We start from the raw sequence: 26,768 nt of genomic DNA, 5'->3' as shown, positions 1-26,768 counted from the left end.
TTGAACTTGACCTCATTGGACCCAAAGGCTGTTCTCACAGTGAACGGTGAATCTATAAAGCCCATTGACTTTACTTCACAACTAGGCCTGTCATGATCACAAATTTCGCTGGGCAATAAATTGCCCCAGAAGTTATTGCAATAAACGATATTGTTGTGTTGAGAACATAATTGGTATAATGATGGGACAGTAAACCCTGTCAGATATTATTAAAAGTTCATTTCTAATGAATGCTTAACACTATAAGTGGAAGACATTTTAAATATACAAAATAAATAAACAAAACAACTGAAGCAATAAATAAAATAGATACTGAAGTCTGTAAATAAAATTGTCCTTCAAAAAAGGGGCTAGCTAGACCTTTGTCATCCGGTCTGTGGTAGAAAGAGAGGCATGAGAAAAACAATCATGGAAATAGTAATTATCAAGCTTATTTCTAATTATCAAGCTTATTTAATTTATCATGTGATTAATTGATTCATACACCAGCTTTTGTTGGTCTGTCTTGTAAAATCCCAGTGGAATGCGTTGAAGTATGTGGCTGTAATGTGACAGCAGGTGGAAAACAAACTGTTTTTGTCTTTGTTTGGTTTCTATCATGTCTTAACCGTTTCTTGTTGACATCCTTTTATAGGACAAAGCTTTTTACAAAAATTTGTGACTTTTATGCAGCTGTTTTCAAAAACGGCCCTGTATTCTCACACAAACTGGCTAACAGAGTTTTCCTCACACAAAGATGCAATACACTGGAGTGTTTACATCCACTGGTTGAAGATTTAGAGTCCAGATAACCATGTTGGCTCTGAATGTCCCTCTCTGATTCCTGTTTTTCCTGCATCTATTTAAAACCCCTCAAAGTAATCAAAAAGCGGAGCCCGAAGGTAAGGTTAGCTGTTGTTTTTAGTGCCTCCGCGCTGACATGCTGAGGGACTTCAGTAAGCCTTGTTTGGATTCGCCTCAGTCAGGCACTGTGAAGCCAGAAATAGGCCGGGCATTACCAAAACCCAGAAGAGAGGAGGCTTAATCTCCTCTGAGGCCACTGCGGCCTTCTGGAGGGCTCACTCCAATTGTTTGACTAATCAATTGCTTGTTGATTATGCACACTCTGCCGGAGCCTTTGTTGCCTGTAAATAACACTAAATAAATGAAAGAAAAAACAGTCAAGGAAGATGGTAAATCGCATTTGATAGACAGAAAAAAACAATCTTTTCCTCATGTCGACTTGATGCCTTAGTTCCCTCCCTCCGTCTCTGCTAAAACTTGTTTGACAAGGTCTGGCAGGATCAACTTTGGGTGTGCCGGTCTGTCTTTCGGCATGTGTGTGTATGTGTGTGTGTGTCTTACAAACACACCTTTGTCTGCGCCGATGTGGACGCAGCGTCCTTGAGCCTAAGGTGTGACTCGAGTCTTGGATGACGGCTTGTCAGGGTGAAGCGAGACGATGATGTTTCCCTTTTAACAAAGAGATCTGGCCTGTGGAGGCTTTGAAAACAAACAAACAAACAAAAAAAAAACCATCAGTCTTAGTAAGATTTTTCTAATTGCTGTCTTGCACAAAGAACCAGGATCAAGAGTCAGATACACTGCTGATGATTAATCTTTATTCTTAACGAACCACTCCCACCGTCGACTGTCAGAGCGTGCTCATCTCTGACAAATTCCCCTGGACGGCTTGATCTGCATTTTGCAGGGCGACAGCAGACTCTCTGTGCAGCTCGGCACGCCGCTGCATTAACACTGGACGCCGTTTGCGCTGGGGAACTTGTTTTGACAGAGCTCCAGGTGCCTCATTGTTGGAGATGGCATGGTTCAACAGATTTACCAATTAGCACCGGGCCGAGGGCACGGGAAAGGGTGGGGCGGGGGCTAAAACGGGGGAACTGCAGTGATGGAATGAAGTTTTGAGTGAGGGAGAGAGGGCGGGAGGGGAAGAGAGGAGGGATGTTAGAGTATAAGGAGTAAGATGATCCTTGACCTCATTTTATCCCCCCTTCTTCCCAGCTGTAGCATGTAAAGGGATGAGGGGGTGGGGGGGATTGAGGTTGAGCCACAAAGAGGAGGGGAATTACGTAGCAGAAGGAGGAGATTCCAGCTGGAAGTTGCGGAGCGAATTTAAAATCCTGCTGTTTGTCGAAGGAATTTTTTCTGTCCCGTTCGAGTGACTAACCCTCCCTGTTACTCATCAGAAAAAATCAGCCTTTTTTTTTCCAGGAAGTTCGGGAGGGAACAGGTTGAACTGATTCTCCAGCTGTGCTCCAAGGGTTTTAGGGAGTTTTTGGCTGCAGATTCGTACATCGGTGTCTCGTGTGTTTCGGGCCGTAGCTGCATTGAATCCAATCTGCTTTATTGAGTCAAACAAAGGATTTTAAATTAGTTCACAGGTCCATGTTTGTTGTTGAACAACTTTCACCACAAACAAGAAAAGTTTGCAGCCGTTGTTTTAAATAAACAATAGGAAATATCACAAGAAATATGAGATTCTTTCTGTATGATGACCTTCAGTAACATCTGAGCAAAAATTCAAAACAAAAATGTAGAACATGATAGAACTTCATTTTTATTCATAACAGAAAAACTGTTATTTATACTGTTACAAACACTATAGTTTACTAAATGTAATCCAAACATTTACTTATTTTGATTTTAATATAAACTTAATCAAAAATGTGTTGCATGCACCTGATATTTTCAGATTAATTAGTAGGGCTATCTGCTCTGGCTGCCACCCAGTAATCAGCTGCTTAAAGACAACATCCGTAGCTCTCCATCTGTAGACTTAAGATGGCATTAATTAAATACTGACTGGAAATCAGTATTTTTTGTTCAGGTGAGTGAAAAGTTTAACAGCCTTCTTCAGCCAGCTGACCTGATGGGTGCAGCACAATGTGGCAGACAGAATCGGACATCTCAGTAAAAGGATCGGTCAGAGGGAAAATCTTTGCGGTTTCAAACTGCAAAGATTTGAAAACGTCTTTACACCTTAAGTCTGTTCCTTCCTACTTTCCTTCTTCCCTCCCTGTCTTCCTTCCTTGCTTACTAAACGTTTTTATATGAACGCTTTTAACAAGCACATGGGACCCTGGAGATTTGACTTTGGAAAAGTATGGAATTTGGCAACTATAAATTTTCCAGACCCCTAAAATTATTCCCGACTAACCTTTCCCATGCACTACATTATTAGTAAGTCAAACGACCCACATGAAGCCCAGGACAAACAAGTAGCAGATATCTTCCTTTGCAAGTTTCAGATCTGTCCGCTTCTTCGTGGCTACCTCAGACTGAAGCCTTCGGAAAAGCGTCTGTTTTTTGCATACGGACAAGCTGCTTGTGATTGAGAGTGACGGAGACAGCTTTTTGGAACTGGAAGAGCACGCTGGGACTACAGCGGGGTAAAAAGATGGGAGGGAAAACACGGAGCCCCGCCAAAATTCCCCAAAGGGCAATTTACTGTTATGGATGGATACGCCGTCGCAGTCAAATTTCTGCTCTGTGGACCGGACCGGGAAGGGAGGGGAATGCTGAGTGATTCCAGAGAGCACTTAAGCCGCCTCGAATTCAGGTTTTCTGTCCCCTCTCGCCTGATGATAGGACAGGGTCTCTTCTTTGGAGTTTGTGGGGGTAAACACGGGGCATCTGCTTTCTGAGTCGTTAAGCACCGCCCTTGTGTATTCCAAAGAGTTTGTCGGTTTGGAGAAGTTGGAACGGCTGCAGCCTCCCGGTTTATTTGATTTCCCTCTTCAGTATCTTCAGCAAAGACTTTCCTGAACTTAACCTGGATTTGGTTGTCTGTTTTTTGACGTTTGTGTTGTCATCTTACTAGTCTGTGCAGTCCAGAGTGCTTGGACCTGTTTCTTATTTCAAGTGTTGGTCCAGGAAAGGAATTGGATATGATCCTTATTTTCTAACCCAGACAGTTTCTTGGAGCGACTTTCCCCTCCTCCTGTTTTGTTTTTTGGGACACTTCCTTGACTTTTGTTGCGTACCACTGCAGGTGCACACATGCCTTAGTGTTATTGTTAAGCCGTCTTTTTTTATAAATACAAGGCATTGCAAAAGAATCTGTTAGCATCAATTTTCAAGTCTTGCTACAGATTCTCAATTGGATTTAGGTCAAGACTTTGACTGGACCACCCGTGTGGTCAGCAACCGTGTTGAAGTTTTTCCTGTTTTCCTGACATCATACAGTTGTAATTTGTTTGAAAGTTCTTCAGAAGTTTCTAGCTGACCGCCATGTTCTTTGGTCTTAGTGATGATCTCTAGGAAAACCTTCACAGACCTACTGTTTTTAAATAATATACTTTTCAAGATGGATGGCTGGACTGGATTTTACTAAAGGATGTAAGTGTAAAGGGGCTGAATAGATTCAGTTTTAGATTTGAGATGGGAGTATATACATGTATTGAAAAGGAACAGAAAAGTGGAATCAGTCATAAAACAAAACAAGGAAAAGCACGACTGTTGAGATGAAGGTTCATGCTGGAGAATGGCACAGCAGTGACAGCATATGAGCCTAGAAAAGTCTAAATTTGTCAGAGCACTGTGTTTTTTTTTTACTTCCCTCATCAGCAAAATGTGCTGTAGACGCCCGCATCTACGGCCACGCATCGCCTTGGAAATCTGCCGCCAAGAAAGGGAATAAACAAGCCTGCCATCAAACTTCGGGGGATAAGGAATCCTGAATGTAGCACGACTGTCACAAAACAGTTTCCATTTCATGCATTATTAACATTACCTAAACACATTATTTGTGTATTTTATTCATTCATTTGTCTTGTTAACATCCTCCTGGAGTGAGATAAACAGCACGGCCAAACCGGCTGCCTGACAGCTGCATGTGAGATTTGAAGAAAAGAAGAGAGACAGCGGCGGGATTCTGTGGACGCCGCACTTCCTCCTTCTCTCTGGCTCATTAAACGACGGCCCGGCGATGATTCGGCGCGCACTTTATCGACCCAGCCGATAAAGTTTTTTTTGAAGGGGAATGGCGTCGCCCTTCCATCTGCAACATGCCCCGTTTCTCTATAACAAGGCGCTCCTTCTTACATCCACACACACTCCTCTTACTTATTTAGTTAGTGCAGACAGAAGCAGCTCCTAAGTATGAGGCTTGTCCGCAGGATTTTGGCAGCTTTTGTTGTGTTTTCTCCTACGCCATTCCTTTTTTTTTTCTTTTTTTTTCCTGCGCTCACTTCACAAACGGATATTTTAATTGGAACTTTTTGGCGCTGTCTCCATCTTGCGATAGAGTGGCAGACGAGTGAGTAAGTGAGTGAGTGAGTGAGTGAGTGAGTGAGTGAGTGAGTGAGTGAGTGAGTGAGTGAGTGAGTGAGTGAGTGAGTGAGTGAGTGAGTGAGTGAGCGAGTGAGTGGCTGGCTGGCGAGGCCGGGGCTGGGGCTGATTGGTGTGTAGCGAGGCATGCCTAAATCAACTGGCAGCATGAATAGCTCGCTTGAGTCTCACTGGCATTCACTGGAATCCATGGCATTTTTTTTATCCTTTCTCTGGAAAAAGTGTAGAATAACCAGCAAGATAGAAGAGAGAGAGAGGGAGAGACCACCACCCACTCTGTTGAAGCATGACTTCCCCCTTTTTTTTTTCTTTTTTTTTTTTGTTGGTGCAATTTACTTGCTTTGGTGCCATCTCGCGCCTCTGTCTCTTTGTGCTTTTGTCAGAAGAAAGAGGCTCACCCTTGTTGTCGTGCTCCAGCCTTACATTCACTCATTCAAAAACATCAATGCCCTTATGAAGTAGTCTTGGTTTTGTTCTCCTGCAGCTAACTGACTTAAAAGAAGTTGTAAATGAAGTTATAATGAGAGCCGATAAAATCAGCTCTGTAGATAATGTGAGATCTGTGCTTTTTAAAGTGATAGTCAGCCTTCAGTCTGGGCTGCAGAGTTGGTCACGATTCTTTTATGTACTTTTGTGTTTGGACGTCTTAAGCGCTTTACAAGATTACTGAAAGAGAAGCGAAGATCATTGCGTGCCTTCACGTTTACCTTGGACAAATTAAAGGAATTATGTTCAACGTTGGGGATACAAGTGCTTAAATGCTGCTGAGTCAGCGCGTGTTTAAACCTGCAATTGTCAATAAAAGAAAAAAACATTTGACTCACCGTTTCCTTTCACTGCAGATTATAGAAGCAGCAACAGCAGCCTGATACTGCTCTGATGGTTCTTTCTGTCTGTCCGTTTGTCCGTCCATCCATCCATCCATCCATCCATCCATCCATCCATCCATCCACCCTGCCAATGGTTGGTTTATCTATCATTTCATCCATCCATCCGTCCGTCCGTCTATCCATTCATCCATCCAATGATTAGTTTATCCATCCAACGATTGTTTTTCTATCATTCCCTCCCTCCCTCCATCCATCTATCCATCCATCCAATGATTTGTTTATTTATCATTTCATCCATCCATACAGCCATCCACCCCTCCAGTGATTGGTTTATCAGTGGAGTGGTGATGGGTTTGTCACCCATCCATCACTAGGTTGATGCATCCATCCAACGACTTGTTTATCCATCCATGCATCCATCCATCCAGTCAGTTTATCTTAGAGAGATAAATATCTCTAAGCTAATCCGTATCTCATCAGAAATATCTGCATTAACTTTGTCCTGTAAAAGTGGGTCGGCATTAATTGCCAATTCTGCTGAAGTGAATCTGGAAGATCGTGAAATTCGGTCATGAAACACGTGAAAGTATTCTGATTCGAGGAAATGTCCTCTTCCCAACTGGAGGGAATTCAGCAGCGAGTCGATTGCTAATCCGGAATGACACTTTGGACTCGACTCCTGATCTGGAGGGAAAGCTTTGCTTTGGGCTGCAGCAGCGACAGCAACTAATGCAGACCACATGTTGGAGCTGCGCATCTGCATAAGTTACACACCTGTTCAATCTGGGGCTGGTGCTACTCTACTCAAACGATGACCTCTGGTGCCAGAGGGAGAGCCACCATGCGAGCCCAGGTCGACTTGGAATCACTGTAATCCTGCCTGGCATAATGTAATCTTTGTTTAAAGTTAAGTGTGTGTGCAGGTGGAGCTGTGTACTCAGTGAATGCACATAATTGATGGTGGGGGGTTTTGTGCAAATGTGAACGATAGCAGACCTTCCTCCTTGGATTCTTAAGACAGTGCTGTGTAATTACCTGGCCTGCTGCCATCAAGCCCCACCGGAGCAGAGCCAGAAAGAGGAGCTTTGTCTTTGCACAACAACACACAGCAGCCCAGGGCCCTGAGTTTGTTCAGCTTAGAGTCAGGAGACGACATGTTGGCTCCCGGCATGCAGGCCAATTCGGGGGAAATTTCTGAACATTATCTGAGCACAAAATGTAACTTTCGTCTGTCCTTTCCTGTTCATCCCAACAGAAAACTCGCACTAATACGTTTCCATCTCTGCATTCTAAATCACTCAAACCCCTAGCGGATAATGAGAATTGTTAACTAGTCAAGTCTGACTTATTTATACGAACCGCTGAAGTTAAATCCAGGGCCAGAGGCCAGGCGGAGTTGTGAAATACTGCACTGCTGCTCCAGATTTAAAAGCTCGTAACTGACAGACGCAGACAGAAACGTGTCCAGCCAATCAGAAGCCAGGCGTGTACGCCGAGACAGATTTACGGCTTTGGCATAAAAATACATCTAAACGTGTGTGACACTGGCCCTGCCACCCCTTACCTCCGAGGGGCCAGAGTCGAGGCAGGCGCATGCATAAAGCGCAGAGTCAGCCCGCCTCTCCAGATACTTTAATTGTTCTATCGTCTCAGCCTCGATGTGAGGGGGAAAAAAAGCAAGGCTTCTGCAAAAACTTGGCACTTCAAAGGCTTACCTCCCCCAGTCTTACAAGTTGCCTGTCTCTTCCGAGGAGCCCGGGCTTTTGGAGGGTGAGAAAAAGGGGATCGGAGAGGTGGTGTGGAATGAGTTTGATGGACTAATTGTAGCCCCCAGTGGACACAGGCACGCATCACAGTGGGGGTGAGTGGGTGGCTGGTAGAGCAAAGGCTGCACAGGCTGGAAAATATTCCCTGAAACTCCCTGGAATATCGAGTCCTGTCAAGAATAAACGGATGCCTTTAAATACTCCTATCGCATATCACTCCACAGTGTACGGTTTTTTATGCTGAGAGGCTTTATGCATGAAACAGATCTGAAAAAGGTAGACACTATGGCCTGCTGAAGCATCCCTGCAAGTATTTGAACCTCTTTATGTTTCGTCACACATTTAAATTGGGATTTTATTATTACTGAAATGATTAATCAGGTTAATCATGATTCATTGATTATTGAAATAAACAAATTTAGCAATAGATGAATCATTAACTGGAGTATGCAGACTCATAAAATGGCAATTTGCTGAAAAAACAACACACTCAGAACAGTAATTATGTCAAAAATAAACAAGAACTACATACTTCCATCATTTAAGATAAAAAAAGATGTTTTCTTTGAATATGTCCTACCCTTAACTATAAATTTAATTTAATTTATTTCTTATTAGTATCTGTATACAAAATTGAAATAGATAAATTTTTATCTATTTATTACAAAGTTAATCCAAAAAATAATAAGCCGATTTGTCCTACACTATAATAATAAGTCAAACAGAAAGGGCTGTGATTTCCACATCTGGATGTTTGAAGATTTTTTTTTTTTTAATATGCAGAGGCGTTCTTTGCTACAAATGATCAATCATTCATTAAAGGAAAGCAGTTTTTGCATTGCAGGCAATTTTGATGTTTAGTTTCTTTTTAAATTTTTTTTATTGAAATTATGTGCATCTTGTAAAGTTTTTCTGATATTGTATAGAAAAGGATGAAAATTCTGCACATTGTCCTAGTTTTTTATTTGATTTTTAATCAGTTAATTGTCAGAATAATTTATTACTAAAATATTTGTTAGTTGCAGCCCTAGATTTTATGTTACAGACATTAAAGTTGATGCGTGGTTCTCAAAGGTCTCTACTAAATAAAATACTGAAAAGTGTGGCAGTCCCTTTTAATCTGATACACGTAATTTAAGCTCAGTTTAAACTCTACAACGGCCTTTAGCTATTTGTTAGAGAATATTATTATGTTATAATCAGGAAAGCAGCCATGTTAACTCTGGAGGAGCTGCAGAGATCCGCAGCTCAGGTGGGAGAAACTTTTCAGCCTAAATGCAAACCGCTAAGTGTGACACCAATCTCTAAAGTGGTTTCTCATCAACATTACGACCTGATTCAACAGGCTTCCAGCAGTTTTAGGTTTTATCCTCATTATCTGCATCAAAAAAGCCAAATCAGTATCAAAAACTTTTGAGTGTTTGTATCAGTTCTTCTGACTTCACTCACCACTGCCAGTCTGGCAGGTGTACAGCGAGCCACAGGAGTAAAACGCAGTTAAAAGCAGAGAGGCACAAGGAGATGACACCGCAGAGGAAGCAGCTCGTGTAGGGTAGGGCCTCGGCTGGGAGAAAATCAATGGGAGGGAGCACTTCCATACACGGAAACAGCACAATGGGAGGGAGAAGAGGGAGTAAAGATTTTTCTTTTTTTTTCTTTTTTTTTTGAAACTGGAAAATGATGCATTTGTTTTACCCAGGGAGAACAAAAAGCAAAGACGAGGGGAGAGAAAAAACACTCTTCAGAACATCTATTGAAAAAAAAAAAAAATCTGGTTCTTTGGTGAGGTTGAGTTGTGTGGTTAAGGTTTGTTTTATCCAACTGTGCGGAAGCGTGTGTAGCTGTCTTTCAGGTCTCTTTTTAGTCGAGGCGCAGAAAGACTACTCATGGCATGTTCAAGGGCACTCGGTGGACACGGATGCCCTGCAGGAGGCGGAATTATGAATACAACATGAGTAAACAGACACCTACATATACAGCTAAAATAGTACCCATAGTACTTGGCAAGACAACCATCTTTTAGAAGCAATTTGAGCCGGTCCGCAGCAGCTCGGCCTTCCCCCCTTCTTCTCCTTGCGAGGGTCATTGATAAAGTCTTGCGGGAGAAAAAAAAAAAACGGCTCTAATTTGCCTGATAGTGGAATAATTTGCACATTGGTGGTAATGTATTCCTCTGTGCATTCCTCCAGTACAACCGTTTTAGTATTCATTTTAGTGATAAAGGATTTTTTTTCCCTTTCCTTCCCCTACACAGCAGCTGTGAACAAAAGATACAATAGCGCACAAACTTGAAACACAATTCCGAGCCGCAGCTTTGAATGGCATTCAGGCTTCACTGCGACTGAGCGAGCCCCATTCAGCGAGAGCGCGCGGCAGTTTGAAGAGATGGTATCGAGTTGCCTGCAGATGGAGGTCAGTGTGACTGGCACAGTTGGCACCTTGGCACGGCGGCGGTGCTCACATTCGGGAAGGATGCGACGGCTGGCGGCGGCTGGTGTTGAGGGTGGTTGGCGGGGGGGGGGACAGAGAGCAAAGCATTCTCCTCACTTCTTCTCCTTTTTATTTTTTATATTGTCTGCGCTTCCTGTTTTGAAAGCCATTAAGGAGCAAATTTCCTCACAGCGAGCGGGGAGATGAAAAGGGCCCGGGCTTTTGAAACGTGTCCAAGCGCAAATGTGAAAACGAGGGGGCGAATGATAGCTATCTGTAAACATCCCTGTCGAGGGGTCGACGGAAAAGGAATTGTGAGGAGAGTGGGGTGTGGGGGGGAAATGATACATTCATTTGCGTGTTTTTTCTTTTTCTTTTTCTGATTCGCTGATGAAAGCGATGCTGCCGTTTTTTTGTTCCCAGCCAGCTGTATTGCTCTTTTCACTAACACACTGATGTGTCAGGGCAGAATCGCATAACTACCACTGAACCCCCCACCTCTTCACGCCTCCCCCCAACCGGTCCCCTTCCGAAAATGCTTTGTGACATCTGCATCCACACATGTCTGCATTCACTGTAGCCGCAGAGTATTTATAGATGAGCTGCTGTTGTCATCCATTGATCCCCACACGATCTCTGATCACTAAAAATGCTTTTCTCATCGTGCCATCATCAGAGTTACCTGCTCATCCTGACTCCATTCAGGTTTAACGTCTGATTGGTTGGCTTAAAGTTTATTTACTTGCCTAGTTCCTCTACAGCAGCAGCAGCAGCATTACATTGGTGCTGCAGACTCTCCTTCCCGCCCCTCCTCTCTTCCCTCGTCCTCTTTCGCTCCCTCCTCTACCCCACACTGCCCCCAAGCCTGGCCAGTCTGTGCCTCTTAATAAAACCGACAGCCTCTAATTGGGCTTAATTGCACCCTTCGGGCGTCGTCAAAAGGAGTGTTGCTAAACAAACTGCAGGGTCTGCAAGCGGGCCTGGCAGTTTTCTGCGGCACGTTGGCCGCCGAGCTCATGCCTGCAAGTTTCTGCAGAAAAACTGTAAAGACCTGCAGCGTGGGTAGCCTGCGCAACATATATGCAAACTTGGCAGCAGTTGTAGAAATGTAAAGAAAAGCCTTTGTAATTTGAAAGTTATCCTAACAGAGTAATATTTTAATTACTTTTACAGCTTTTTTTTTTTTTTTTAACAGTATTTCATGCACGCTGTGATTTTTTTTTACTCATGATTTCCTGTGAGCAAAGCCTTAAACCTCACCACTTCTCACTGACTTCCCAAAGTCTGTAGGACTGATGGGAGGTCCTAAATGATATTCTTAGGGTCAAATCAAAGATGGAATCTCAGGTTTGTGACCTAGACTCAAGTTATATTTAGGTCATTAGATTTTGCTTAGAGTTGGACAGAATGACCTATGAACCCGTCTGGACCAAATACAAATAGAGATCCACCGGCGATTTACATTTGACTGATTCTGAATGTTTTTTTTCTAAGGACTGTAACAGATAAATGACAAAAAATATGTTGTGGGTTGTTTGATAGGGGTAGTAGCTTTGAATCTATAGGAAAACAAAAAAGTATCATTACCCATATTTATACACCTACTGATACGCCCCTATTCTCTATCTGATTGTTGTTATACTAAAACGTATATCTCAGTAGATCTGAATATCGATTTATTTTAGCATTCAGTTTAAACAAAGGCTTATTTCTGTTAACTTTGATGATTAACTGATGAAAACCCACAATTCATTAATTCAGAAAATTAGAATATTTCATAAGGCGAAAAAAGTATGTCAAGTGGAATATATGCACTCAACACTTTTTTTTGAATATCTCCCAACCTTGAGAGTGTGTCACAATCCTTTCAAGGTAGTTGCTGCCTTTTTTTTACATTTATTTTTCGTTCTACTAAACTTTCCATTGCTATATTTTCTTCTTTAGCGATGACGTTTTATTCCCAGTGATGAGTCTTTGTCATGATTGTGAAAGACAGAACAAAACTTTAGTGTTTAAAAAAATTTTTTTTCTGTCTTTCAGTGTATTTTATGTCTGAAATGAACAGAAATGAATGACTGTGGGTCTAGCTCAGTTTCACTTTGATAAATTAAATTAGTAAAATCTTTCATGACATTCTTTTTTTTTACATCTTGCCTATACTTGCAGAAGAGTATTTTTGACCTACAGATGCATCAACCAGAGTTCTTAAAGTTAGAATAGGAAAAAGTTTGACATTATCTGAATCTTGGCAATTAGGGCTGATGAGAAGAAAATTGGACGATTCCCATCCGTGGCCTATTGATTGATTGATTGATTGATTGATTGATTGATTGATTGATTCTCTAAATAGAATGTCAAGCCATCCTTGGCAGCATGTGTCAGAGCATAACCACTCATTGAGAAGATGTTGCTTTACCAGAAGCAGCATCTTCTAAATGAAATCTGCTAAATCTACTCAGACTGGAAAACGGAGCGTCTTTTCTAGGAAGCATCTACAACACTTGGTGTCAGAGGAGCCTTTTAAATCCCAGTTATTATTTCATCTCCACCAAACACATTTCTTTTCTGCTTTTCAGCTGCCTAAGCAAAAAAGAAAAAAAGATGATGCTACTTCATCCCAGTAGCACCACCTCCTGGTTGACGGGTGGGGGGCAACAGTGACAGCGGCTCTCTTTGAAAGCGTGGTGGAGCAGGCTGCCTCCACATGGGCCTTTGCCGGGTCGCCGACCACAATCGATTCAAACAAGATTAGGCCGAACCTGTGAAACGGCGCCACTCTGAAATCCCCCCTTTGTTTTTTTTTTTTCTTCTACTCCCATGTCTGTTCCCTATTTCCTCGTTTTACAGACCCGGTTTGTTCCGGAGACAATTTCGATGCAGAAAATGTCCCAAACTGTATAATTTTCAGGCAGGGAAATGCTCATAAGAATAAGTCATATTGTGTGTTTTCGTCTGGAGTTTAAAAGTCATGTAATGATCCAGCAGGGCCTCCAAAAGGCTGGAAGGGCCCGTTCTTTTAGGAGCACATAATTAAGACACAGAGGCTGAATATATAGACTGAAAATATAGAGGAGCAAGCCAGTCAGCCTCAGTCCCAGCCTGTGGTTTTGTGTTTTGCTGCCCTAGACTTTGTGTTTGTGTCTGTCGGCGTGTGTGTGTGTGTGTATGTGTGTCAGCAGAGCGAGCAGCATGCTATAAAAGGCTGCTGAGTTGAGCCGTAGCCTCTCTGTGTGTCGGGGTCGCGGCGAGCCAAACTGCTTGTGCGCATTTAGATAGTCGGTGTGTCTTTGTGTGAAGGATGCCGACCCGCTGCCTGACCCAAACTTTCTCCCCCCTCCTCATCCTCGTTTCGACCTCTCCATGCTCACTCCTGCCTCCATGTAAACCACCGCTACTCTTCGTCCACCGAACACACACGCCTCGCTCGTTTCAGCGCTTTGTCACTCTCTAATGATAACTATCCATCAATGGTGAGGGGGGCGTTGCTGTTGGAAATGAAGATGGATTGAATTAGCGTCGAGCGTGCCGACCACTGCGTTGTGGCGGCAACCCGTAATTACACTGTCAGGACCATTGAACTCCCCGCCGTACGAGACGGTGAACTTAACACATTTACACCATTGTTGATTACAAGGTCTTTTAGTCGGAGCAGCTCCACATCATGTAGCTCCTAATGGCAACTGGAAGGCCCAGTCGTTTGCAGATGATTTGTGTAGGGGGGAAGTGGAGCGGTCGCCTGCAGGGAGCTGATTGAGAGGCTACAGCAAAATTCATACCAGAGAATGGTTTGGCACATTGGTGTAAAATAAAATCAACAAGAAGAATCAGGTTTGTATTTGGGACTCAGTTTAAAGTAAAAGACAATATTCATCTGTGTTATGACTTTAAAAAAAAGTGTAAGCACTTTATGAAACATTTTTTGTTGCAGAAAAGAAAAAAAATATACTGTTGCGTCAAAAGTAATGTTGCATATTGATTTATTGTAGTTGGATAATATTATCTTTAATGTTTATTTATAGATATTGTGATTTTGATATGTAGACTTAAATGAAAAAATAGAATAAAAACCTGGAAGTTCCCCCGTTTTGACAGAAAAACACATGTGAATCCAGGCTAATGTTAGCTGGTTAATTATCAGGGCTGTCTGATCAGATGGCCATCTAGCGAAAAAGAATAATCTCTCCTAGATTACTAGTTTTACTTTTAAAACAGTCACCTTGACTATTTTTTGCAACAGGAATCATTTTAAAGTCATATTTGTCTTTCTTATAACCTACAGAAACATGTACTAAGAGGATGAGAAAGGATCACAATGAGATGATTTGAACTTCCTGCTTCTCTCTCTGCTGTTTGGTCCTTCACTGCATCTATGAAACCTCCTTTTCAGCTCCTTTGATATTTGGGGTCAGAAGTTCAGATACTGTTTCAACTTTTGAGATGCTAACCATATTGGCTAATTTCTCGTTGATCGCCTCTGATCGATCATAAGGTGGTCAAATAATAAAAAAAATGTATCTTTCTTTTTGGAATACACTAAATGCATCAAAACTGAAACCTCCCATCTTTTATCAGTGTGTAAATGCATCAACATAAAGAGTTCTGTGAAAACACTTTTTCTTTATACATTTCCTTTTTACATTGCATCAGAATTAAAAAATTAAATAAAAAATTAAAAAAGTGATCATGATCAGAATCAGCAAAGTCAGAAATTTGTCCGGTAACCTGATTGGTTTGTCTCGACTAACTTTTTCTTTTTTCCTTTTCCTTCCTCTGTAATTAAATTTAAAAGACTAATTTTAAAATTAGCATCGGAAATGCAGAATGACAGCAAAGAGCAAAACGTACAGTTCATGCAAAACCATCCTTTGCTGCTTCTCCCCTTTCGTCTCTGAACGGAAATTGGGCTGAAGTGTTTGTTAATAAACACGTCCAGCCAAACTCCGGGAAACAGACCTAATTTTCCTATAGAAGCACACAACTCACTGGATCTTAAGCGAACCAATTAACCTCACCTCAGCTCATTAAAAGCTCTCCTTTCATGGCCAGAAGCAGTAACTCATCTGCCTACACGGGACATGAAAGCGCAAATTTGTCCATCCGAAACTCTTAAAAGTAATTGGAAAAGGTAGATATGAAGGGCCAGTAATCCGGGAACACAGCCCCAACTTGTGTGAAGTTAAAAGCCGATGTGATTATAGGGAACAGCGGCACGAGCGGAAAGATCACGCAGACATTGTCATGTAATTTGGAATATATAATCAGCTCTGGTTTGTATGCAGCGGCTCCTAAAGTCAAACTACAAAATTGGGACAGTTGAACGCAAGGTCACAATGTGAATGAGAGGAATCTGAAGTTTTCTACAGATTTTCTGGTCAAAGGAAACTTTTTGTGTTGTTGTTCGGAAACTTTGAGGAATATTTGTTGTGGCTACAGTGTCTTCTCGGAAGCTTTGGAATTGGAACAGGAGGGAGGATGAAAATGGTTTCTTTTCTGCCACCAAACGTGCAGCGCTGGTATATTTGGCACGCGAGAGCCCAGCTCAACACATCCAATTGTTGCCTGGGGTTTTCACTTTCAGTCTCATTGAAAGTCCATTTCTGTCACCCCCATATATGAGCATTAATATTAGTCATAACATAAGGATTACAGCAGAGTAATTTCATGTGCACAAACGTCTTTTTGTTTTTTTTGTTGTTTTTTTCCCTGCACATTACTTCCAGGCCTTTGTTGAAGCTATCTAATGGATTAATGGCGTTGAGGGGGCAATTCATTCAGCTCTTTCCGTTGCAGACGTGTGCGGCTCACACTGTGCGCGCGCTCGTCCAGCCAACCAATCTCTGTCATCTGCATCAAAATAATTACAGAGAGATAAATGCACCATTTGACCGTTTTCACAGCGATCTAATCTGAAGCGGGGCTGCGAAAGCGCACGGGAGGGGAGATGATCAAATCCTCGTTTAATGGAACTGATCGCTGCTGTGTGTTCCACGTTCAGCCGACAGCAGCGTTACAGATGCAACGCCTCATCTTTTCGTGCATTTAGCGTTGCCCCGATTTGTCCCTTCTGGATTTTCTGCTTAGAAGAGAAATTAGACCAAAACCTCTATATACTTTTTGCTTGTTAGACCTGTTTTGTTCTCTCTTTTTCTCTTTTTTTTTGCACAAAGCAGCTCAGATATTAGACTACAAGTGTAGGGCCTTTTGTGTTGAGGTCAGGGTGGGGATGAACCAGAAGTGTATTGGTTACAGCCATACCGCTCTGCACGTTTCCATCTCCTTTTAGCTTGAAGGCAAAAGCCGAAATCTGATTAGCCCCCATTATAAAGAGTGATATTTTCATCCCGCCGATTCTCGGCACTGCGTCAGAGCATTCGGCCGCTTTTAATGCCGGGAAAAGCCTGCTCCTTTGACAGATAGTAGATATCCCCGACATCGCTTGTTTGGACATTTCTGTCTTTTGTGACATGGACTACAAGACGCGCAAGAAAATAAAAAGCAACTAAATAATGTCAAAAGATCAGAAATCAATGGGTCGGAGGAATGTGATCCTCGCTGTTCTGTGTTCGACTGTCCCCCCCCCACCTCCCTCTCTCTCCACTTGCCCCCAGTTGCATTACGAGTGTCTTTCCACCAGCCGCTAAAGTTTCCTTTTGTTCGCCGCCTTTCGGAGCTGTAACTCAAGCACGAGGAAGCCGCCTGACAATGTTTGGATATCGGCAGAAAATAGCCCTTTTACTTAAAGGTTACCGGTCGAGGTTTATTGAGTTACATGTTCATCAAAAAGAGGTGAACCATGAGAGGGCTTCATTAATGCGTAGGTTTGTGTTTCACGTTTTGATTCAACAGTGATGGAGAGCAGCAGGAAATGATCAATGACACTGTGGATATATATATATATTTTTTAACAGGAAAGTAAATTCCGATATGTGATTAAAATACATATATACAACGGAATCAAAAAATTTATATATAACCTATTTAAATTGTTTTATTTCGTTTTAAATTAACATAATAACGTTCATAATGAGCAAATTATCAAATCACTGAACTGATAATAATTAATCAGTGTAATCCACCAGTTGTTCAGAAAATAAACAAAATCTAATAATGCGTTTAAAATATTCCATAATTCTTCTATATCTTCAAACATACATGGGGGGGAAAAGCCTATAAAGCATTTTATTGCTTTAATCTGATAATATCTCCCCTCATGGGGTAAAAATAGACACTACATTTATCAGTGTCTGGTATTGCTGTTAAAACCAGAGGTCACAGGAGGGCTACTTTATCGCACCCTTTTCTTCTTTGCTAAAGAAAATGTTGGGACTCCCTTTTAAAATAATTTTTCTGGGTTACACCAGAGGTTACCGTATAGGGTTTCAACTTCTGTGGGAGTTGTGATCTGTTCTAATGAGAAAAGGAAAATGCAGCACCATAATGCTTTGTGTCGCCCACTGTGGCTGAGAGATAGACACGGGATTAAAAAAAAAAAAAAACATAAAGAAAGAAATGGGAAAAAACAATTTCTGGACATTTCTGGGAGATAAATTAAATTTCTTTGCTATTTGGAGGTCTTCTTTGAAAAAACGCAATTGTAATGAACACATTCAAAACTGGAGAATAGATTTACCCTCGGCTTCAAATGAGCCGGCGTTATCGGACTCCGTCATTCGCTCTTTCCCATTTTCGAGCTGCTAATTGATGTTTTTGATGTCGCCGAGAAAATTGAAGAAAATGTCATGTGTGAACTGGCGCGGAAGTTAATAAGATTGACTTCGTCGACTGAATTCACAATGAGCGAAAGGAGAGGCGTATAAACGTGGGGGAGCCGCTGCGAATTCGCCCGTTCCATCTGCCGAGGGATGAAATCGACACCGGGGTGCGAACGGGGCCCCGTAGAGGGTGATACCCAGGGACGGCGTTTTCACAAATGCTAAAAAAAAAACCCAATGTTTTCTCGTCCTTCGAAGCAGTCGAGTTTTGTTTTTCTTTTCCTAGTGATTGGAGTGCATGAGCAGCTGTTTTTCCAAAGGGCTCCCGCCTCGGCTTGGGTCCGGCTTTTCTGTGGAGGCTTCTCCCGGGGCAGCCTCTTCCCCCCCGGATCCAAACAATACTTGTTTTTTATGCTGTTTTGAGTCTGAAAAGCTGCCCGAGCTTTATAGAGGTTAGATTAAGATGAGGCTAAAAGATGCACCGATATCAGTTAGGGTCATTGCATATGCTTGGCCAATGTGTAGCCGAGCCTGAACTTAAATCCCCTTAAATAAAAGGATAGAAGCGCCACCGGGGTCGCGCCATCTTGAGCCATTTATTGAATGTTGGCTGAGAGCCAGATATACATGTTTTTTTGGGGGGGTTTTGAAGTGAATTTCCTTTAATAATCACCTTATTAGCCAAAATATATTGAGGTTTGATAAAACTATCCCTCATTTTCTAATATTTATATATCGGTTTATATTAATCTTTGGCGTCATTACTTTCGGCGATATTTAATTGGGAAATGGATTAGTTGACTTTGGTTCAGTGCTTCTGATTATTTCTCCCTGACATAAAGGGGACTGAGCTAAACCCTCCACCCTCCAACCCCCCCACTCCCCCAATACGTCCAGCACCCCTAAGCGCTCTTCTTTTTGAAGACGCCAAACAAAAAAAAACAACAGAAAAAAAGTGCCCTTTGCTAGCGTACGGCCCTCCGAGGATCACGGCTAAGGGACATTATTCTCGGAATAGGCAATTAATTCCACTGGCAACGATCGGTTCGAGCGTCTTTCCCCGCCGCCCCTCCAGATGCCCTCCTCTCCACCCTCCGCTCGCCATTTGAAATGCTAACACGATGAAAAAAACGTTCTATTGGTCCGTGTCCCTCGGCTAAGCCAGCCGCCGCGGGCGAAGAATTTCATCGACTGATGAGACCACAGGCGTGCCCGATAAAAAGGTTAACCGTACGTGACACGCTCTCCAAGTAGCCCGCAGTACCTTGAACTCTCAAGTTCTGTAACTTTTATTTGACTTTTCTTTATTGTTGCCGAGTCTGAGCTTGTTTAGCCGCTAGAGCAGATCGGTGCTCGTGTGTTGAGGACGATCATGGATAACGTGACTTCTTTTATTTGTCTGTTTTCTTTTCTTTTCCTTAATAAGGACTTTATTATTACCGTTGTTTTTCAGGCCTTGCAATGAATTTTCATTTCAGTTTATTTTCCAGCTTTTAATTATTTAATAGATTACATTTTAATCATAAGCACTGCTTTTTGAAGAGTCAGGTGGCATGAGACTAAGATGTAAAGCATAAGCTGACAATGAATGACGTCCACAATAATACTACTACTATTACTACTACTACTAATAATAATAATAATCTGTACTACTACTATTAGGCAATAGTATTATTAATAATAAAAATATTATACTGCTAACAATAATGGTAATGATGATGATGACATTAATGACACAAGTACCACTACCACTACTACTACCAATATAAAAACTCTACTACTAATGGTAAATGATACTACTACTACTACTTCCATTTCTACTGCTACTACTAATAACAATAATAGTAGTGATACTATATAAATCAGTATGATACTGTTATTGCTACTTCTAGTACTACTCATTCTACTAGTAGTAATAGTACTGATGATTATACTTCTACCTTTACTGACATCATCCCCATAATAACAATGATTACATGAGTAACACTAATTAAGACTGTTAAACTGCTGCAGACGTTCCAGTTAGCATACATGATGTTATCACTGTGTTGGATTTTACTGCAGCGCAGCTCTGCTGAGTGAGAATAAAGAACAATCCAAGATGGCACATTTCTCTTCCGCCTTCAGGAGAATCCGAGGTAGACTGCCAGAGAGTGGGAGGAGGATTCCAGGCTCTTCTCAAATTGTTAGTAAAAGATATATGGGCACAGAATAGGTATGGCTGCTGCAATAGCTCCAACCCCATCTTTCCATGCATGTAAACACACATGCGCTTACGAGCACACACACACACACACCTATGCACATGCACCAAGTGCTGCGCGAGGAGGACTGAGGCAGGTGGCTCCCCATGGCTGCAGCTTCATGACAACATGCCATTAGAAATAGCAGGCCTGTTGATCAATCCTGCCGACATGACAGCTTCGCCGCGAGGCCTGGCTCTTTGAGTGCCGACGCCGCGGCAGCTCCCTCTCCCGTTTCTCCCCACTAATTGGTGAAGGTTTCTCTTATATATGCTTTTGGCACAGGGCTTTTCTCTCTCTCTCTCACTCTCTCACTCTCACACACTTTCTCTCTCCCTCGCTCTCTACCAGCTCTTCCTCCTCCTTTTCTTCTTTTTCTTCCCTCTGTCGGTTTTTGCTTTTTTAGTTTTAGCTTCACCTCCTCCCCACCCCCCAACCTCACCCTTTTCTAATCTGACCATATTTAGCTCTTTTTCTCCCCTCTCATTGTAAATATACCACAAACACATGCTGTTTTTACATAACTAAATGAAATGAAATGATCTTGTTTGCGTTTCAATCCAACACCGTCACGTTGGAAGCCATAACTTTGGGGGAGCTATTGCAAGCGGGTTGAGTAAAGGGAATGTGTGCGCCGCGGGCGCTGTTCATTCGCAATTTTTTTTTTTTTTTTTTTTTTGGGACTTTTGGAGCCGAGATTTGACATTGACTCTAGGCAATGTGCATCAGCGCGAGATACACAAAGGGGATCAAGCAGAAAAAATATTAAGCGTTCGTCATGTGAAATGAAGAAGAAACAAGGCCCTTGATAGATTTTTTTTTTTTAATTCACACAAAAATAAAACACAATCTGCTTAAAATTAGGTAAAACAGAAATATACAATGTCTTTTAAGCTATTTTTAATCTAATTCCTTTTTTTTATGCTGTTAAACTGAAAAACGTCAAATCATTTGTCAGGATGCGGCTGCTCCCTGACTTCTGCGGCGTCTTAATTCCACCCTTCAGCACCACCCACTCTGAATCGCTCCCAACTAAATAAATGAAGAAGTTAAAGGGGGGGGAGATAAGCACACATTAAATGTTTAACTGTCTCGCATTTATCATCTGTTTTACCCCCTCTTAATTAAACAGACGCAGCTTATCCTTGCCACTCTTACTGCACAGACACACGCACTCTTCCCTGCCTTTGAGCGCTGGAGCCTGAGCGCAAACACCATCCTGCCGATGATTAATTTAGCCGTCCCTATTTGTTTTTTTGTTTGTTTTTTTTTTCCCTGCGTCCTGCAAAGTTAGCAGCTCAGTGGAGGGTAAAACCTGACTTTCTGCCTCTCTCTTCTGTCTGTGCTGGATGTTTTGTTGCAAAACAAAAAAAAAAAATTAAGGTAATTAATTGTCAAACCCATAATAATTTAAGTTGGAGGTGCTTTCTGTTGAAAAGATTAGCTACTACCTCCACCCAGTGGCACTAAAACATATATAAATAAATAAATATATAGCACAAAATATTAAATGCAGAATGAAGGTTTGCCTTAAGCAAAGGGGGGTGCATTTATCACACAGCAGTGCTGCTATCTCCCACTCTGCATTGTCTGTCTCATCGCCTTATTACAACCCGTATTTGGTATGAAGAAGCCTCATCTTATCGCCGGCTCATTGTTTTTTTTTATGTTTTGTTGTTTTTTTTTACGCCAACAGGCGAAGCTTGTCGCCTCATGCTAGTATTTCCACATAGCATTGCATTTTTTCCATGCAGGTGTGCTGGTTTCTTTTGTGTCCCTGTGAATCTGAAGCTGCACCCGACTTGCCGACGCTTTGCCCGGTTTCTCGGGGGGCATTGGGCAGGCGTGGTGGTGCTGCTGGTAGGGGGATAGAAGAAGAAGGTGGTGGTGGTGGGGGAGCAGGGAGTCAGAGCCCGAGCTCGGAGGAAGGAAAAAGAAACAGGAGTGGAATTGGGGGGTTCCTCTGATGCTCCCTCTCCAGATCCGAGGAGCGGAGTGGGGATCAAAGTGGCTTGTTTTATGTGGCGGGCGCAAGACTTTGAAGTCCTCCGAGTCACCTACAGCACTCACTTCATCAAGTTCACTAGTGTCTTAATAGCAGATCAATAAATTTCAAAGTCGGAGAGTTAATTTGATACCGGCGCTGATGTGATCACGCTGGGCCGCCGAGCTGCTCTGCTCGCTCTCGTCTCCTCCTTAACCCACGCTGCAACCGGCTCAGGCTCTCTACTCACAATAAAACACTCTGAGGTTTTTTTTTTCCCCCTATTTCTAAAAACACAAAAACAGTGAACACACTTTTTATTTTAAAAATGTGTTTAAATGGAAAATGTTTTTCTAGGATTCCTATAGTGGAATTTTATTAGAAAGCTCTGCACTTTAATTTTTTTTAAATTTATTTAAGGCAGTGTTTATCAATTTACTATAACTTTTTTTTTTTTTACAGTAGAAGCAAACTTTTTAATTAGAAGTTATTTAATTGGTAGAATTTTTTTGAGTTTTAAGTGTAACTGTAAATTTTCAAGTTTTCTTTAACAACTTAATTGGTTTAATTTGGCATCTTTCAAGATTTTTTTAAATATTAAGGGTAAAACTAAAGGATTTTGACTAACAACGAACTGATTTTATTTTATTTTTTTAGTTTTAGCAAACAAACGATGGGGGAAAAAAATAGAGCCGGCGGCTTTTGACAATCGGAAGAGTTTGTGAGAACGGAACACTTTCTTTAAGCGCTTTTCATTTCACTGAAGAAAAAAAAATACGTAAAGCAGCACCATCTGCATTCGATGCCGTGAAACCAGTGGCTGGCTGCGGCCGGATCCACACCGTCAGAACAAAAGGCCAATTTAATATGTTCATCTAAGGGTTGCTAATGGTATTAGGGAGCCGGCAGGGTGGTCAGCAGGAGCCCGGCGCTCCGAGGTGAAGCCCCCAGCTTGACCTCCTCGCATTCGGGCCGGTTTATCGAACTGCTGGCGTCGCTGTGCCCCACATCTGCTATTTCTTTTATGTATGTGAGCGATTCTGTTGGTGCTTTTTTTCTTTTTTATTTGTTTGAAATTTAAGTTTGAGTTCTTTTCGAGAGTTGGAAACTGTAAACGAGTTTCTAAATTAACTGGAAATCAAGAAACAGTGAAAAATAATCAGGGATTTTTTCTTTGGGAGGGGAAAAAAACGAAAAGATGGAGTCTCAGAAATTGAAGAGAATAAAAAATCAGGTGTTAGGTTGCTTAAAAGCCTTTATGTTTAAGGATTTGTGCACAGAGTGGGATTGTTGGATTTTTCTGTCTTAAAAGAAAAATTTGAAAATTGTCCTGGAAAATTGACAAATCTGATTTAGAAGCACTTTTAAATCCTGCATTGTGGCGTGTTGGATGAGGCTTTGTGGAGTAGTAAAACCGGCGCGTTTGATAGAGATGATTCTCCGGGATGCAGCTGAAGCGCTGCTGTGCTGCTGCGGCGGATGCTGCTGATGCAGGCGCTGCCTCTGTGTGGGTGTGTATGTGTGTGTGTGTGGTCCTCAGCGGTCGGCTCTCCGCTGGGCTCTGCCGAGACAGAGCGCCGGAGGTCCCGGGATTTTAATGAATGTTTCATGTTAAATTTAGCGCCGGCGATGTTCGCGGCGCAGCTCGCACTCGTACGTCTTATTCTTTTATTCATCTTCGTGCTCCGACAAAGGTGGAAAAAAAAAAAGCGATCCCAGATAAGGGATCTGCTCATTTTCCCCTAAAAGAGGAAGGGGGAAAAAAAGGGAATCTTCTTTTTATGTTTGAAATTTAATCCAAAATTTGCTGTTATTTCAAAACATGCCCTTCTTTTAAAATGAATAGAATAGAGACAAAAAAATTGAATAATCTCCTTTTTTTATTTTCTGGATCCTCCTGCTGTTCGTGCACCATGAAATCTCGCTTCATTAAAAGTGTATTAATCTTGTCTCGTCTCATGGGAGGTACCTTAAGATGATGTTGTGTCTTTTTCTTTAAATTGTTGGAGGAGAAAAAGAAAAGAAGAAGGGAGAAAAAAAACTTGCAGATTTGGTCCCTGTCAGTCAGAAATAATTGTGTGCTTAATCTTGTCCCTGATGGATGACTTGGAGTTCAGCAATGGGCCAGCTCCAATGACAAATACAATATTAATATTCATTAACTGCTTTGACAATGCTAATTTTGATGCAGTAGTAAAGGGCCTTTCCGAAGTTGGCGGCCAAAGCATCAGAGCTGAGCAAGGTGGCAAGATAATTTGCGCTGCTTTGCTGAGCCGAAGGCTTTTAAAGTCTTAAGCAGGGGGGAAAAAAGGCTAGGTACCACAAACAAAATAAAAGAGAAAGGGAAAAAGTTCAGACGCATTGGAAACCAGGACTGTGGAAGTAATACGATCAAGAGGCTGCTGCAAAAAATCTGACACCGCCAATGCTGCATCTTTGAGCAAATATTTTTCTCTCTTTTTTTTTCTTTTTTTCCCCTACATTTAAACGAAAAACTCGGCAACTAAAAAAAGGGGAGCACAACATGGTAAGTCAGCGCAATCTCAATTTTTTTTTCTTTTCTTTTTGTTTAATCTTTTTGATCTTTTCAATTATCGCCATTTGAAGATCAATAGTAATTTTTTTCTTGCTGTGGTTAAAAGGCTCACAGCGGTGGTATAGTGGATGGTCGGATCACGGCTTTAAGAGTGGGCTTCCTCTCTTCAAGCCATCATTTGGACCGGGTTGAATTTTCTTATGCCGGCTCTTCTTAAAATCCGTGCCTCGGCTTTATCTCCTTATTTGTGCCTTTTGCTGTTATTTTAGCTGCTGTTGGTTCCCTTTTCGTCTGACTTTAGAGTCCGGAGGTGCAGGATCTTCTCTTCCATCATCATCTTGTACGGACAAATGCTTTTTTTTTGTGTTCTATTTTTTTTACTTTTGCTTGCTTCTTGAATAAAAAAATCTGTCGCATTTATCACATTCGACATTGCTTCAACTTCGCCCCGGATCGGGATGCTTTCTCTTCTCGGGGATACCATTTTTTTTTGCTGTTTGTGTTTTGTTTTGTTTTTATTTTTTTCTTATTTAGCATTTAATCCGGTGTGACTGGCGGTGAATGGAGCTTGGCTAGTTTTTTGGGAGGATTAATGACATGACGAGAGACACCCCGCTGCTCGAGTTTAGCCAAGTTAGGGCAATTCCTATAGACCGGCACTCCAGCACCTTTATGTCTGCCGAGCCGCTGAGAGAAAAGCCCTTTTCTCTCGCTGCTTCTTTTTTTTTGTTGTTGTTGTTCTTTCAACTTATCAAAGAAAGAGAGATGGACACAAAAGAGCTTATTAGGGGGGATATGAAGATGGGCGAGGGGGTAAGAGGGGAGTCCTGGTCAGACGCGGAGGAGAGCGGGTGTTTGAATGCATGGGGAGGCTGAGAGTGCGCAGCCAGCTCGGGGCCCCGGTCCCTTCTTCTACCGTTCTGGGATGGTCAGGAGCCGCTCCTGCATGCCTCGGCTCTCGCGCCGGTTCCTCCGACCGCCGTCTTATCGGCGTAATCCATCGGGGCTTTAGCGAAGGGGGCTGCCGTAGATGAGGTGCTGCCCCCCAGTGGATTAGTGGCTGACATGGTGGTGGGAGTCTGCTTGAAGTCTGTGCACTACCATGAGTGCCAGCATGCTTGTTTTAACCAGGAACCGAGCAGCATCCCAAATACAGCTCTTTTAAATGGTAAGGCTTTTTAACATTTTAATCGCTGTGGTTTTTCACTTTCCGCCGCCTGTTTGACTTTAAATATTTTGTCCTGATTGGATTTTGCTTGCAAACTATTTTTTTTCTGCCGTTTGTTTGGCAATTTATAACACTTATGCTGCTAAGTGACAGATTGACAATTTGGATAATGAAAGGCACTGTTTGATTGCTTTGTGCTGACAGCCTGACAGCGTATTATTGCAAGACATCAAACTAAATCTCATTTATTTATTGTACTAATTTTTTTTTTAATTAAATAGACACTAATTATTAATTTTATTGCTTACACTGAGGGAAATTTCAGTTTGTATTATTTTAACATTTAAATGTACCATTTACTGCTCCATTCCTTTGCTTCTTTCGATATTAACCAATCAGACTGGATGTATTTTTGAATGCTTTTCTTAAGGTATGTGTCTTTAAACGCATTAAGAATTAATATTTTTAAAACTTGTGATTTGTTACAATTTTTATAGTAATTTACAAAATACAAAACTTTGGACTTTGATGTTGAATTTGTGTTTTTTCTTTTTTGTTAAAACATGAATTTATTTCAGAGTTTAATCCATTTCCCACCTTTTGCAAAACTTCCTTTTTAATGTTGCTTAATTCGTTTAAATTCCTAAAACCACTTTTAGGAACAGAATGCGTTTTTCTTTTTCTTCCTACCCACTTTCTTTTTCTCTCTCTCTCTCTTTTTTTTAAAAAATGTCCACGTTTCTCTCGCGCCGTGGCGTCGACGCCATTGTGGCCGAGTGATTGTGAGCTGTCCATCACTCGCCGGCGAGG

The 26,768-nt window shown here is 41.8% G+C and overlaps 1 protein-coding gene across 31 annotated transcripts in view; it reads left to right on the top strand.

The window, feature by feature from the left end:
* tcf7l2 (transcription factor 7 like 2) overlaps positions 1 to 26,768 on the top strand; it is a 107,320-nt gene that overhangs the window by 46,175 nt on the left and 34,377 nt on the right. The gene's annotated exons all lie outside the window — the stretch shown is intronic.

This window comes from Xiphophorus hellerii, chromosome 10 (genome assembly GCF_003331165.1).
Source record: "Xiphophorus hellerii strain 12219 chromosome 10, Xiphophorus_hellerii-4.1, whole genome shotgun sequence".
Taxonomy (NCBI): domain Eukaryota; kingdom Metazoa; phylum Chordata; class Actinopteri; order Cyprinodontiformes; family Poeciliidae; genus Xiphophorus; species Xiphophorus hellerii.
Note: the sequence above shows the minus strand (reverse complement) of the source record. Positions and strands in the feature narration are given on the sequence as shown.